The sequence below is a fragment of the Centroberyx gerrardi genome, chromosome 11 (genome assembly GCF_048128805.1).
Source record: "Centroberyx gerrardi isolate f3 chromosome 11, fCenGer3.hap1.cur.20231027, whole genome shotgun sequence".
In the NCBI taxonomy this organism is placed as follows: Eukaryota; Metazoa; Chordata; class Actinopteri; order Beryciformes; family Berycidae; genus Centroberyx; species Centroberyx gerrardi.
Genome location: NC_136007.1, coordinates 13225131 through 13237157, shown reverse-complemented (window position 1 = coordinate 13237157; position 12027 = coordinate 13225131).

The following is a 12027-nucleotide window of genomic DNA, read 5'->3' as shown; positions in this document are numbered from 1 at the left end:
AATAATAATAATAAGTGATCATAGTCCCTCTCTTCCACTACCATCTTCTGTCTCTCTCTACTGTGCAACTGTAATATTAAGCAAAAAGAAAAAAGTCTTCTCTCAATTGCTTAACAGTACAAAGTAAGAAGCCAGTGTGAATACATCCATCTTTAAAGATGTATAGAAATCAGCGCAGCATGGCGGCACGCACAGACGCAGCGGCTTTGTGCTCCTCTTACCGGTGGCTCTTGTTGTTAGTAATATTGACTATTATTATCTCGCTAGCCAAGGAAACAAGGGCGAACATTAACTACAGCCGCCAAGAACTTTTACGGATCAGTACGAACTGCATAGAACACTATTTCAATTCAAAAATAATACCGCAGGAGATTCTCAGACCACCAGGACTAACGTGGATCCCTACCCCCCGGGGGGAGGCGACGCAGACGCCGCAGGGAGAGGAAACAGAAGCGGGGTAAACGAGCTAGTTTGCTAGCCCGGCTAAGAGCTGCTCCATATAAAACCCCTCTCCCCAGTGTTTTTCTCGTGAATGTAAGATCACTCGCCAACAAAATGGACGAGCTCAGACTGAGTATCGCTACACAGAGAACTACAAAGGACTGCTGTGTTCTGATTTTTACGGAGACGTGGCTGAATCACAACATTCCGGATGCTGCAGCTGAGCTAGCAGGCCGCTCGCTCCATCGTGCCGACAGGACATCTGACTCCGGTAAGAAATCAGGCGGTGGACTTTGTGTTTACATAAATGAAACATGGTGCACGAACACGACCACAATCGATAAATTCTGCTCTCCAGACCTGGAATATCTAATGCTTAAGTGCCGACCGTTTCACTTGCCCAGGGAATACACAGTTGTTGTTGTCATGGCAGTATACATACCACCACAGGCTAATGCTAAGCTAGCACTTGGACATATGTGACCTGCTCTATCATTTTCAGTCACATTGACCCCTCAAAGCATTTTGAGTTTAATACACTGTTGGAAAGAGGAGAATTTAAGCTTTCTGGTGATATCAAAATTATCTTTGTACTCCAAAGATTGAGTGAGATGCACCCCTTGATGTCTTGACTGTTTCCAAACGATGTTTTTGAGAAAAAGGGCCTCAAAGTTTGAAGTCAGTTCTGAGACCTTTATTCAAATAAAGAAATCATTCAAACATAACATAACATACTAACATTACATTTGCAGTCTTGAGTGCCCATACATACACAGACACGCACACGCACACACACACACACACACTCACCCACACACACACACACTCAAGCAGATATGCATGGACACGAGAGAGGGACGGGGAGAAGTGTTGCCAGGTTCTTAGCGACAAAACCCTCCCAGTGCCAATTAGACCCAACCCATAAACAGCCCAATGATCAACGAAACTAGTCCAAAATAACAAACCAATAACAAAACTCCACAATACAACCCTGACAAACTTTATAAACAGTGTTTTAAGTCGTTACCGGACTGTCTCTCTTAAGGATGAATAAGTGTTGTTGTACAGCATTTATAACATTTCCAAGTAACGTTACATTGAAAACCGCGAACCTGGCAACATGAGGAATGCGAGCTTTGTTGACAAATTAAGCTAGTAGTTCTGCTTGTCACCCTACCTTTATAAGCTTCAAAACTATATTTCACGTTTGAATTTCACAATAATCTTTACACAGAATGAAAGCCAAGGCTTTATTTTATTAAAATCTGATGAAACCCCAAAACAGCCAAAAATCGATCTTTTCTCATAAAATCACGTTTATCCACAAATGCGCCATTGCGACTTCCGACTGAAAATGATAGAGCGGGTCACATATGTATGACGCCATCAGTAAACAACAGAACACACACCCTGACGGAGTTTTCATCATTGCTGGGGACTTCAACCAAACGAACCTCAGGAATGTTCTTCCCAGACTCTACCAACATGTCAAATGCAAAACCAGGGGGAAAAACCTTAGATCATGTCTATACTAACATAAAGGACGCTTACAGGACCATACCCCGCCCCCACCTTGGACAGTCAGACCACCTCTCTCTGTTTCTTGTCCCAGCACACAAGGCCCTTGCTAACAGTGCTAAGCCGACCAGCAGGACAGTTGAAGTTTGGCCTGAGGGAGCCATCTCTCAACTCCAGGACTGTTTTGAACACACAGAATGGAATATATTTGTCCATCAGACAGACCTGGAGGAGTACACTTCATCTGTATTGTCATACATTAACTACTGCGTGGACAATGTCACTGTTAGAAAAAGGATCCGAGTGTACCCAAATGAGAAACCATGGATGAACAGTGAAGTCAAACGGCTGCTCAGGGCAAGGGACACTGCTTTTAAATCAGGAGACACCTCAGCCTACAGCGTCGCCAGAGCGAACCTTAAGAGAGGTATCAGGTCTGCAAAACACAACTACAAACTACGGATAGAGGAGGACTTCAACAGTAACTCCAACCCACGGAGGATGTGGCAAGGCATCCAGTCCTTTACGGATTCCAAAAGGAAAAATAACACACAGCATACACCAGCCAACAACACCTAGCGGAGGAACTTAACAACTTCTTTGCTCGGTTTGACAAAGACAATAACCAACCTCCAGTCAGTTTCAAACTGTCGGGAGACCCACAGACTCTTGTTCTACACACTCACGAGGTGCGGCTGCAGCTGGGCCTGATGGTGTACAAGGTTGTGTACTCCAGGCCTGTGCTGACCAGCTAGCAGACGTATTCACACACATCTTCAACATCTCTCTATCCTTATGCACAGTTCCCGCATGCCTCAAATCCACCACCATCGTGCCCGTTCCCAAAAAACCTATGGTAACCTGTCTCAATGACTATCGGCCAGTTGCTCTCACCCCTGTCATTTCAAAATGCTTTGAACGACTGGTGCTCACCCACATCAAAGACACTGTCCCAGCTGATCTAAATCAACACCAGTTTGCCTACCGGGCAAACAGATCAACTGAGGACACCATCTGTGTGGCTCTTAATACAGCCCTCTCTCCCTTGGAAAGACCCAACACCTACGTCAGGATGCTGTTTGTTGACTACAGCTCGGCGTTTAATACCATCATACCGAACAAGCTGGTCCACAAACTCCACGCATTAGGACTAACTCCCTCCATATGCAACTGGATACTGGATTTCCTCATCAACCGCCCCAGACTGTCAGACTGGGCAAGCACACATCCTCCACCCTCAACCTGAGCACCGGCGTCCCCCAGGGCTATGTGCTGAGCCCCTTCCTTTATGCACTCTTCACGCATGGCTGCCAACCCATCCACAACTCAAACACTATTGTCAAGTTTGCGGATGATACAACAGTCATTGGGCTCATATCAGACAACAACGAAGCCGCATACAGGGAGGAGGTTCAGAACCTGACAATGTGGTGCACCAACAACAACCTGGTCTTAAACACCAAAAAGACCAAGGAGATTATTGTGGATTTTAGGACTACCAAGAAGATCACACACAGTCCTGTCCACATCAACACAGAGGCTGTGGAGAGAGTCCCCAGCGTCAGGTTCCTGGGAGTCACCATCACAGAGGACCTCTCCTGGGCTGACAACACCTCAGCAGTGGTGGGTAAGGCACAACAACGCCTTTATTTTCTGAGGAGGCTAAGGAGAGCCAACCTCCCCCAAAAGCTGCTTGTCAACTTTTACAGATGCACCACAGAGAGCATCCTAACAAACTGCATGACAGCCTGGTACAGCAGCTGCACCAAAGCTGACAAAAAAGCCCTCCAGCGTGTTGTGAAAACAGCACAGGACATTGTTGGCACTGAGCTGCCATCACTAGAACATCTTCACAGCACTCGCTGTGTGAGGAGGGCCAAGAACATCATAAAAGACATTACACACCCAGGACACCATCTGTTTAAGCTCCTCCCATCAGGCAAGCGCTTCAGATTAATCCACACACGCACAAATAGACTGAAAAACAGCTTCTTCCCAAAAGGTGTGGCACTACTGAACTCAGACATCTCCTCAGTCTGACAAGACTGATGTGCTGCCATCATTGGAGCACGTGCAATATTTACTCACATGTCACTTTAAGCCACTGATTATGGGCAGTATGTGCAGTATTTCTACAGTATTTCTACACCAACCACACGTCATTCAACACCCCAATACACCCCAATACACCTGTAGGTTTCCAATGAATGAAGCCTTAGCTTGACGCTCCAACGATTCCCCTCGTCCTTATCCACATCAAAAAAAAAATACCACAGGACCACTCGGTAAAGTTGAACTGTTTACTTCGACACAAAAAATAATTGCTACAGAACAATTGTCAATTTCCAAAGTTATCAAATTACTGAAGCAAACTCAATAGAGAATCGTTAAAGAGAGAGAAAAGGAGAGGTCAAAAAACTGTGTGGCTCCACTCTCCGCTTGCCTGACTGCCACCAAATCACCCCCAAACTCTGCTCTCGAGAGAGCACCAAAAGACAATTAAAGGTGCGCAGTTACTAGGAAGCAACAATCATAGTCACTTATTCCAAATATTACAAATGTAATATAAATGAGATTTTATGCATTTTAAAGTATCCACACACATTTTAAGTGCAAGGAATCAAACAATTAACTATCGCATCACTGCAAATATAACCTGTAAATACATCAACCTGTAAATACTGTAAATATTGCTTCCAATTCCTTATAAATCAATGAACCATGTAAATTACTGCTGTCTTACATATGAACTTAAATTATTGCATGCTAATTAGACAAACATCAATAAACTGCATTTAGGCTCCTACATTACCGGCCCCTAATTGTTATCAATGTCCTTGAAACAATTACCTCAAAATGTTTTAACTTAAATTAAAGGAGCCTACATGCTATGTTACTTAGTTAAAGTTAAACTATCTAAAGAAATCTTCTTCTCGTTCTTCACCCCGTCCGAAACGATACTGGCCTCCGGATTTAGTCCATCATTATCTTCTCCTCATCCCAAATGATCAGAACAGTTCATCAATTATCCTCAGATTCTTGAAGAAGACATAGCTTTGTTATTGGGCGACAAAGCTCATTGGTCTTGGTTTTTACTTTCACCTGACGAACAAGGCCTTTCTTGTCAGGAAAAGTCTCCACAATTCTTCCAAGCGGCCATGAATTTCTGGGTGACGTGTCGTCCACAATCAGCACCACGTCACCGACACGGAAGTTTCTTTCAGGGGTGGACCATCGTTGACGTTCTTGGAGCTGCGTGAGGTATTCTTTGCACCAGCGTTTCCAGAAGACGTCCGAGAGGTACTGGATTTGTCTCCATCTGCGGTTAGCATACTGGTCGTCCTTGTTGAATACTCCTGGTGGTAACTCGGGCTTGACCTTGAGTAACAAAAGGTGGTTGGGCGTTAAGGCCTCTAAATCATTGAGGTCTGAAGATGCCTTTGTGATGGGCCTGCTGTTTATGACGGACTCAGCTTCACACAGCAAGGTATGGAGACCTTCTTCATCCAAAAGTTGTTCCTTCACTGTGATGTTCAGAATTTTTCTCACTGAGCGGATCAACCGCTCCCAGCTTCCTCCATGGTGAGAACCTGCTGGAGGATTGAAGTGCCATTGGACACCCCTGTGTTGCAAGTTTTTTGCGATCTTGCTGGTGTTCCATTCTTTGATCGATTTCTTCAACTCACTGTCAGCCGACCGGAAGTTGGTTCCATTATCTGAGTACATCTCTTTGACTTGTCCTCTTCTGGCAAGGAATCTTCTAATTGCGTTGAGGCACGCATCAGTGTCAAGTGAAGAGGCGACTTCTAAATGTACGGCTCGTATGGTGAGACACGTAAAGATGACACCGTATCTCTTCGCTTGCCCTCTTCCTCTTTTCACCAGGAATGGGCCGAAGTAGTCGACACCAACTCTTGTGAATGGAGGATCGTCGGGCAGGACCCTGCATTTTGGTAGATCCGCCATGAGTTGCTTGCCAGCAGTTCCGTGTAGTTTTTTACAGGTGACGCACTTGGACAAGAACTTTCTGATGGCTCCGTTCGCTCCAGGGATCCAGAATCTTTGACGCAGTTGAGCCAACATATGATTCCTTCCGGCGTGAACTGTAACATCATGAATGTGTCTCAGCACAAGCTTTGTGATGTGCGAATCTTTTGGCAAGATGGCTTGATGCTTGGAATCATCTGGCATAGCCGCTCGGCTCAACCTTCCTCCAACTCTAATGACTCTGTCTTGAAGTACTGGATTCAACTTATAGAGTGAGCTACTTTTCTTCACCCTTTGATGTTCCTTTAGCATTGCCAAGTCTTCTTCGAATCTTCGTTTTTGACAGTACTTCACAATTTCTGTTTCTGCTTCGGTCAAACCTTCACAGGTTAAGTGTGTTCCTTTGAAAGCTTTCTTGAACTGATTCATTCTGATTTCTCCACTTAACATGTTTGGTTCCTTTCTCTTTGCTTTCAGTTCCTTAAGCAAATCTTTCAATTTCAGAAACCAGGCAACAGCACGTTTTAGCTTTGTCCAAGATGAATAGTGGATCATCCACTGGTCCATTGTATCTTTGGGCTCTTGCGCCTGAATGACATTCATTAGAGCATCTCTTTTGACCTCTGGGTCGTCGATGTCCAGCATTCCAGGATCTGGATTCTTGGGCCACTGGTCTTGAGCACAGAGCAAGAAACTTGGTCCTGAAAGCCAGCTTTCGTTTTTCAAGAATTTTTCGACAGTCTGTCCTCTCGAGACATGATCAGCGGGATTCAAAGTGGTATTGACGTATCTCCACTGTGAAGTCTGAGAGTGCTCCAGGATTGCGGAGATTCTGTTCGCAACAAAAGTCTTGAACCTTGTGCTTTCACTGTTCAAGTACTTTAGCACAGCCGTGCTATCCGTCCAAAAGATTGAGTCGCGAAGTTCCAGTTCAAGCTCTTTCTTCAGAAGCTTATCCATCTTGATTGCAACTGTGGCCGCAGTCAGTTCCATTCTTGGTATGGTTGGAGACTTCAAGGGCGCGACCCTTGCCTTTGCCATCATCAGGGTAGATTGAGCTTCACCAGTTACAGTGCACAGCAGTAGGTAGCTTGTTGTTCCGTAGGCGTCTTCGCTAGCGTCAGTTCTCAAGCTGTTGCAGACCTGAAATCCACTTTTTCCAGCTCTTAACGACGTTGTCTGGCAGGTCTTCATCCCAGCTATACTTCTGCCGGCATTAATCTTGCGGGATTCTTTTGGCGGGCAGTACTATTGGAGCGAGAAAGCCCAACGGATCAAAGATGGAACTGACGAGGGAAAGCAGGCCTCTCCTAGTGTGTGGTCGATCTTTGAGGTTGATCTTGAACTTGAATTGATCTGATTCGGCACACCACTGGATTCCCAATGCTCTCTCCACCGGCTGTTGCTCGACCATTTTGTTAGTCGAAATCCACCTTTCGCCAACATGCTCCTCAAGTCAGTGCAAAGGGTGATTGCTGTGTCTTCATCAGTAGTTGACTTAAGACAGTCATCTACATAAAAAAAAAAATTCTTGACTGTTTTAACATCTTCTTGACCAAATTCATCTTCAAAATCTGTTGCACATTTCTGAAGCGTGAAGGTTGCAACACTTGGTGATGATGTAGCACCGAAGATGTGGACCAACATCTTGTGTTCAACAAGCTCCTGTTTGTAGTTCCCATCAGGCCACCAGAGAAACCTGAGGAGATCCGTGTCTTCGTTGCTGACTCTGACCTGGTGGAACATGGCCTCCACATCAGCCATAACCGCCACGGTCTCTTGTCGGAACCTCATGAGGACCCCCACTAGCGAGCTTGTTAGGTCCGGTCCCTGCAGGAGCTGTTGGTTCAGCGATGTTCCTCGAAAGCTTGCTCCGCAGTCAAAGACAACACGCAGTTTTTGCTTGACTGGATGTCTGACTCCATGGTGAGGCAGATACCATGTTCGCCCCTCAGTTGGCTTGCGTTGAGCGCTGACGAGTTTCACCGCGTAGCCCTTCTTGAGGATGTCGTCCATGAATGCAACATATTCTGCATAAAACTTGCCATCTCTAGAGAATCTTTTCCGTAAGTTCAACGCACATTGCTCCGCGACTGATCTGTTGTTTGGCATGCACATTGACTTGTTCCTCACCGGAAGGCAAACACTGTAATGACCATCCGCAAGTTTTGAGAATTGAGACACCATGTTAATGAACTGGTGATCATCCTTGGACATTTCGATGTCTTCGTTTTGTCCAGCATCAGGAAAGTCCTGCTTGAACTGCAGTTGCCAGAGCTCTTCTAGCTTGGCTACTGAGATTCTGTTTGCAATGACTTCTGTCAATTTGTTTATCTCCATGATATCGCTTCCCCCTCTGAGTGGTCCATTTACCGTCCAGCCTAATATTGTTCTCACGGCGTATGGTCCATCGTCCACGCTGTTGACCACTTGTAGTGGCTCCATCGCCTTGGGAACATTTGCTCCTATGAGTAATCCAACCTCTGCTTGGATAGTGGGAAGTTTCACCTCCTCTAGGTGAGGCCAACTGTTAACATCCTCTTGGCGGGGGATATTATCTTTGGTTACAGGGATGTTTTTTTTGTGAAAACACCTCTGAAAGTTCGATAAACTGGTTGCCATCCAGGCTACTGACTTCCAGTCCAGTCACAAAGCAGGTGTTTACAACAGATTCATTTTCCATTGTTCGCAACGAGATGCTTGTATTGCGTCCATTCATGTTAAGTTGGTTTATCAGTGACTCTGTAGCGAAAGTAGCTGAGCTACCGGGATCCAAAAATGCATACGTTGTCACTGCCTTGGTTCCCTTTTGTGCCTTGACACACACTGGAACGATTGAAAGAACACAATCTTCCTTACCGGCCCCAGTGACACCAAAAGTTTCCGTTGTTTGTACAAAGGCACTTGATACGGATTGCTGTTCACAACTTTCTTTTGCTGTTTCTTCTCGTGAGTCTTTAGTGTGCATGTGCAGCAGTGTGGGATGCAGTCGAGAGCATTCTTGACATTGAACTTTCTCTTTGCAGCTGCTACTCATGTGACCGTGTTTCAAACATGCAAAACACAGACCTTTGCTTCTCAGGAAGTCGATCTTTTCTTTGTGTGGCTTGCTCTTGAGTTTTCTGCAGACTGTGAGGCTGTGTTGCTCTCCTTTGCAATAAACACAAGGCTTGCTGTTTGCATCCACTGAGACAGTTTGTGTTTTTAATGTTGCTCGTCTGTCGTTTTCCGTCTCGACTTTGTTTTCGGTTCTGGGGGGGACAACGGCTGTTGTGAATACTTTCTTTGGTTTGAGTGTCTCTGCATACTGTGGTTTTGGTTTCTGTCGGACTAGGTCTCTCGTGCTTGTGGTGGCTTCTTTTATGTTTCCATAGAGCGGGTGTAATATATACCTAACTTGCTTGCTGACAAAGTCGACAAAATCCTTGAACTTCACTCTTTTCTTTGTTTTTTCTTGTATGTCGCAGGCAGACTTTCTCCAATTTTCTTTGAGTTTGTATGGAAGCTTGTTAGCCAGTGCCTTTATGTTAGCTGTGTTGTCCAAGTCTTCCATGTAGCTAATATCTGTCATTGTGTTGGAGCAGCCTGTGAGGAATAATGCGAAGGAGTGTAGCGCAGCGCCATCTTCTGGTTCGATTGTCTGCCAATCCAAAGCCTCCTTTATGTAGGCTTCTGCTATCTTGTAGTCATCGCCGAAAAACTCTTTTAGCATTTGTTTTGCTTTAGCATAACCTGCTGAAGGTTCCATGTGGATGCAGCTCTTAACCAATTCATGCGGTTGTCCACTTGTGTACTGCAGCAAAAATTGTAGGCGATCGCGATTGTCATCAGTGCGGCATTCAACTCCATGTTCAATAGATCTGATAAAGGATTTATATTCAAGCGGGTCACCCTTGAATGTTGGAATGGTGAGATCAGGAAGTAATGATGCTTTATGATTCTTCACAAGGTACTCTGTGACGTTGGCTTGCTGAGAGATGGCCTTGCATAGACTATCAAGCACTGAGCCGTCATTGAATTCCATGTTCGGTGCAGGCGAGGCTTTTTGAGGCATTGCTGACTGAACATTGTGTTTAACATTGGGTGTAAGTGAGGCGTGCTGTGATGGTGGTTGAAAGGTAGTTTTCACCTCTGTTTCGCCAACCTGTTCATCACCTTCAATGATGCACGTGTTCGCTTGTTTGTATTCATATTTTTGCAAAACTTCCATTTTTGCATCCGACTCAGCAAGAGCAGTCTGCATGGCATGCATTTCCTTTCTTGCGTTTATTGCAGCTTCTATTCTTTTTTGCTCAGCCTCAAACTCCGCCTCTCGCCGTTTCTCTTCCGCTTGCAATTGAGCCTCCCTGCATCTTTTTTCTGCATGCCATTCTGCTTCTTCCTTTTCTATGGCCAACTTCTCCCTTAAAGCTGCAGCCTTTGCCTTTAATGATGCGCGCTCCATTTCTGCCTTAATTCTGACTGAGGAAGATGATGACAACACGCTTCCACATTGTGATCCGGGTCTACTTGGGCGTTTAGTGGTAGATTTTGATGATGTAGACCTACTGTCTGTGTGCATTACTTGTCTATCACACTCTTCAGCCTGCTCAGAGCGTTTCATGACCTCTTTCATCCATTCCTCACATTTCCAGAAGAAATCGTTCATTGATTTATTTTTAGGATCAAACCAATTCTTCTGATTATCCAAAAATTCGTCCTCAGCCATGAATCGCTGCAAACCAGAATTTAGGTTGGAAAATTCTTGATGCAGACAACTAAAGTCAACACGCAATTTATTTTTAACAATGTCGACATTTGCATCGTCTTCCATTAATTGCTCAGTTTGCTTTACCATGCTAGTTAGCTGGGATAGCTTGTACCTGCGTGCCTGGACTTGTCTAGCCTTGTGTTCTTCTACAGCCTTTTCAGTCATTTTTACTGTTCGTTTTTCACTGTCTTGTTCATCCATAGCAAGCGAAATTGTCCACACTTAATTAGTAAAAATGTCAAAGCACCGTAGAATGAGCTTTACACATAAAATGCGTTCCACTTCGTCATTCAGCCGAACAACGTCCTTTTTCTCATACGACAGCGCCACACACACTCACTGCACTGCCGTCTCGTAGGCTAGCTTCAATTAGCAATCCCAGGCAAAGCAAGGAAAGTTACAACTTAGTTTGTTGTCTTCTCTTCCCAAAACCACCGTGATGTCCGTGAAAAGTTTCCTTCTTGTGTCCTCCGTTTCGAGTCAGGTTGTTCCAAATTCCATCCGTGCAGAGCTAGTTTTTTGACTAATAATGTAGGTTTCCAATGAATGAAGCCTTAGCTTGACGCTCCAACGATTCCCCTCGTCCTTATCCACATCAAAAAAAAAATACCACAGGACCACTCGGTAAAGTTGAACTGTTTACTTCGACACAAAAAATAATTGCTACAGAACAATTGTCAATTTCCAAAGTTATCAAATTACTGAAGCAAACTCAACAGAGAATCGTTAAAGAGAGAGAAAAGGAGAGGTCAAAAAACTGTGTGGCTCCACTCTCCGCTTGCCTGACTGCCACCAAATCACCCCCAAACTCTGCTCTCGAGAGAGCACCAAAAGACAATTAAAGGTGCGCAGTTACTAGGAAGCAACAATCATAGTCACTTATTCCAAATATTACAAATGTAATATAAATGAGATTTTATGCATTTTAAAGTATCCACACACATTTTAAGTGCAAGGAATCAAACAATTAACTATCGCATCACTGCAAATATAACCTGTAAATACATCAACCTGTAAATACTGTAAATATTGCTTCCAATTCCTTATAAATCAATGAACCATGTAAATTACTGCTGTCTTACATATGAACTTAAATTATTGCATGCTAATTAGACAAACATCAATAAACTGCATTTAGGCTCCTACAACACCATCACTCCATATCTGTCCACTGCACCTTTACTGCACTTTTGCTGCTGATGTTTTTGCACCCTCGTTAGTTGTAGTTGTATTTTATCACTAATTGTATTTTATTGCTAATATCTTATATATTGCTTAGATTCTGTACTTTTTATGCTGATATGTTATATTTCTTATTTATTCTTTGTAAA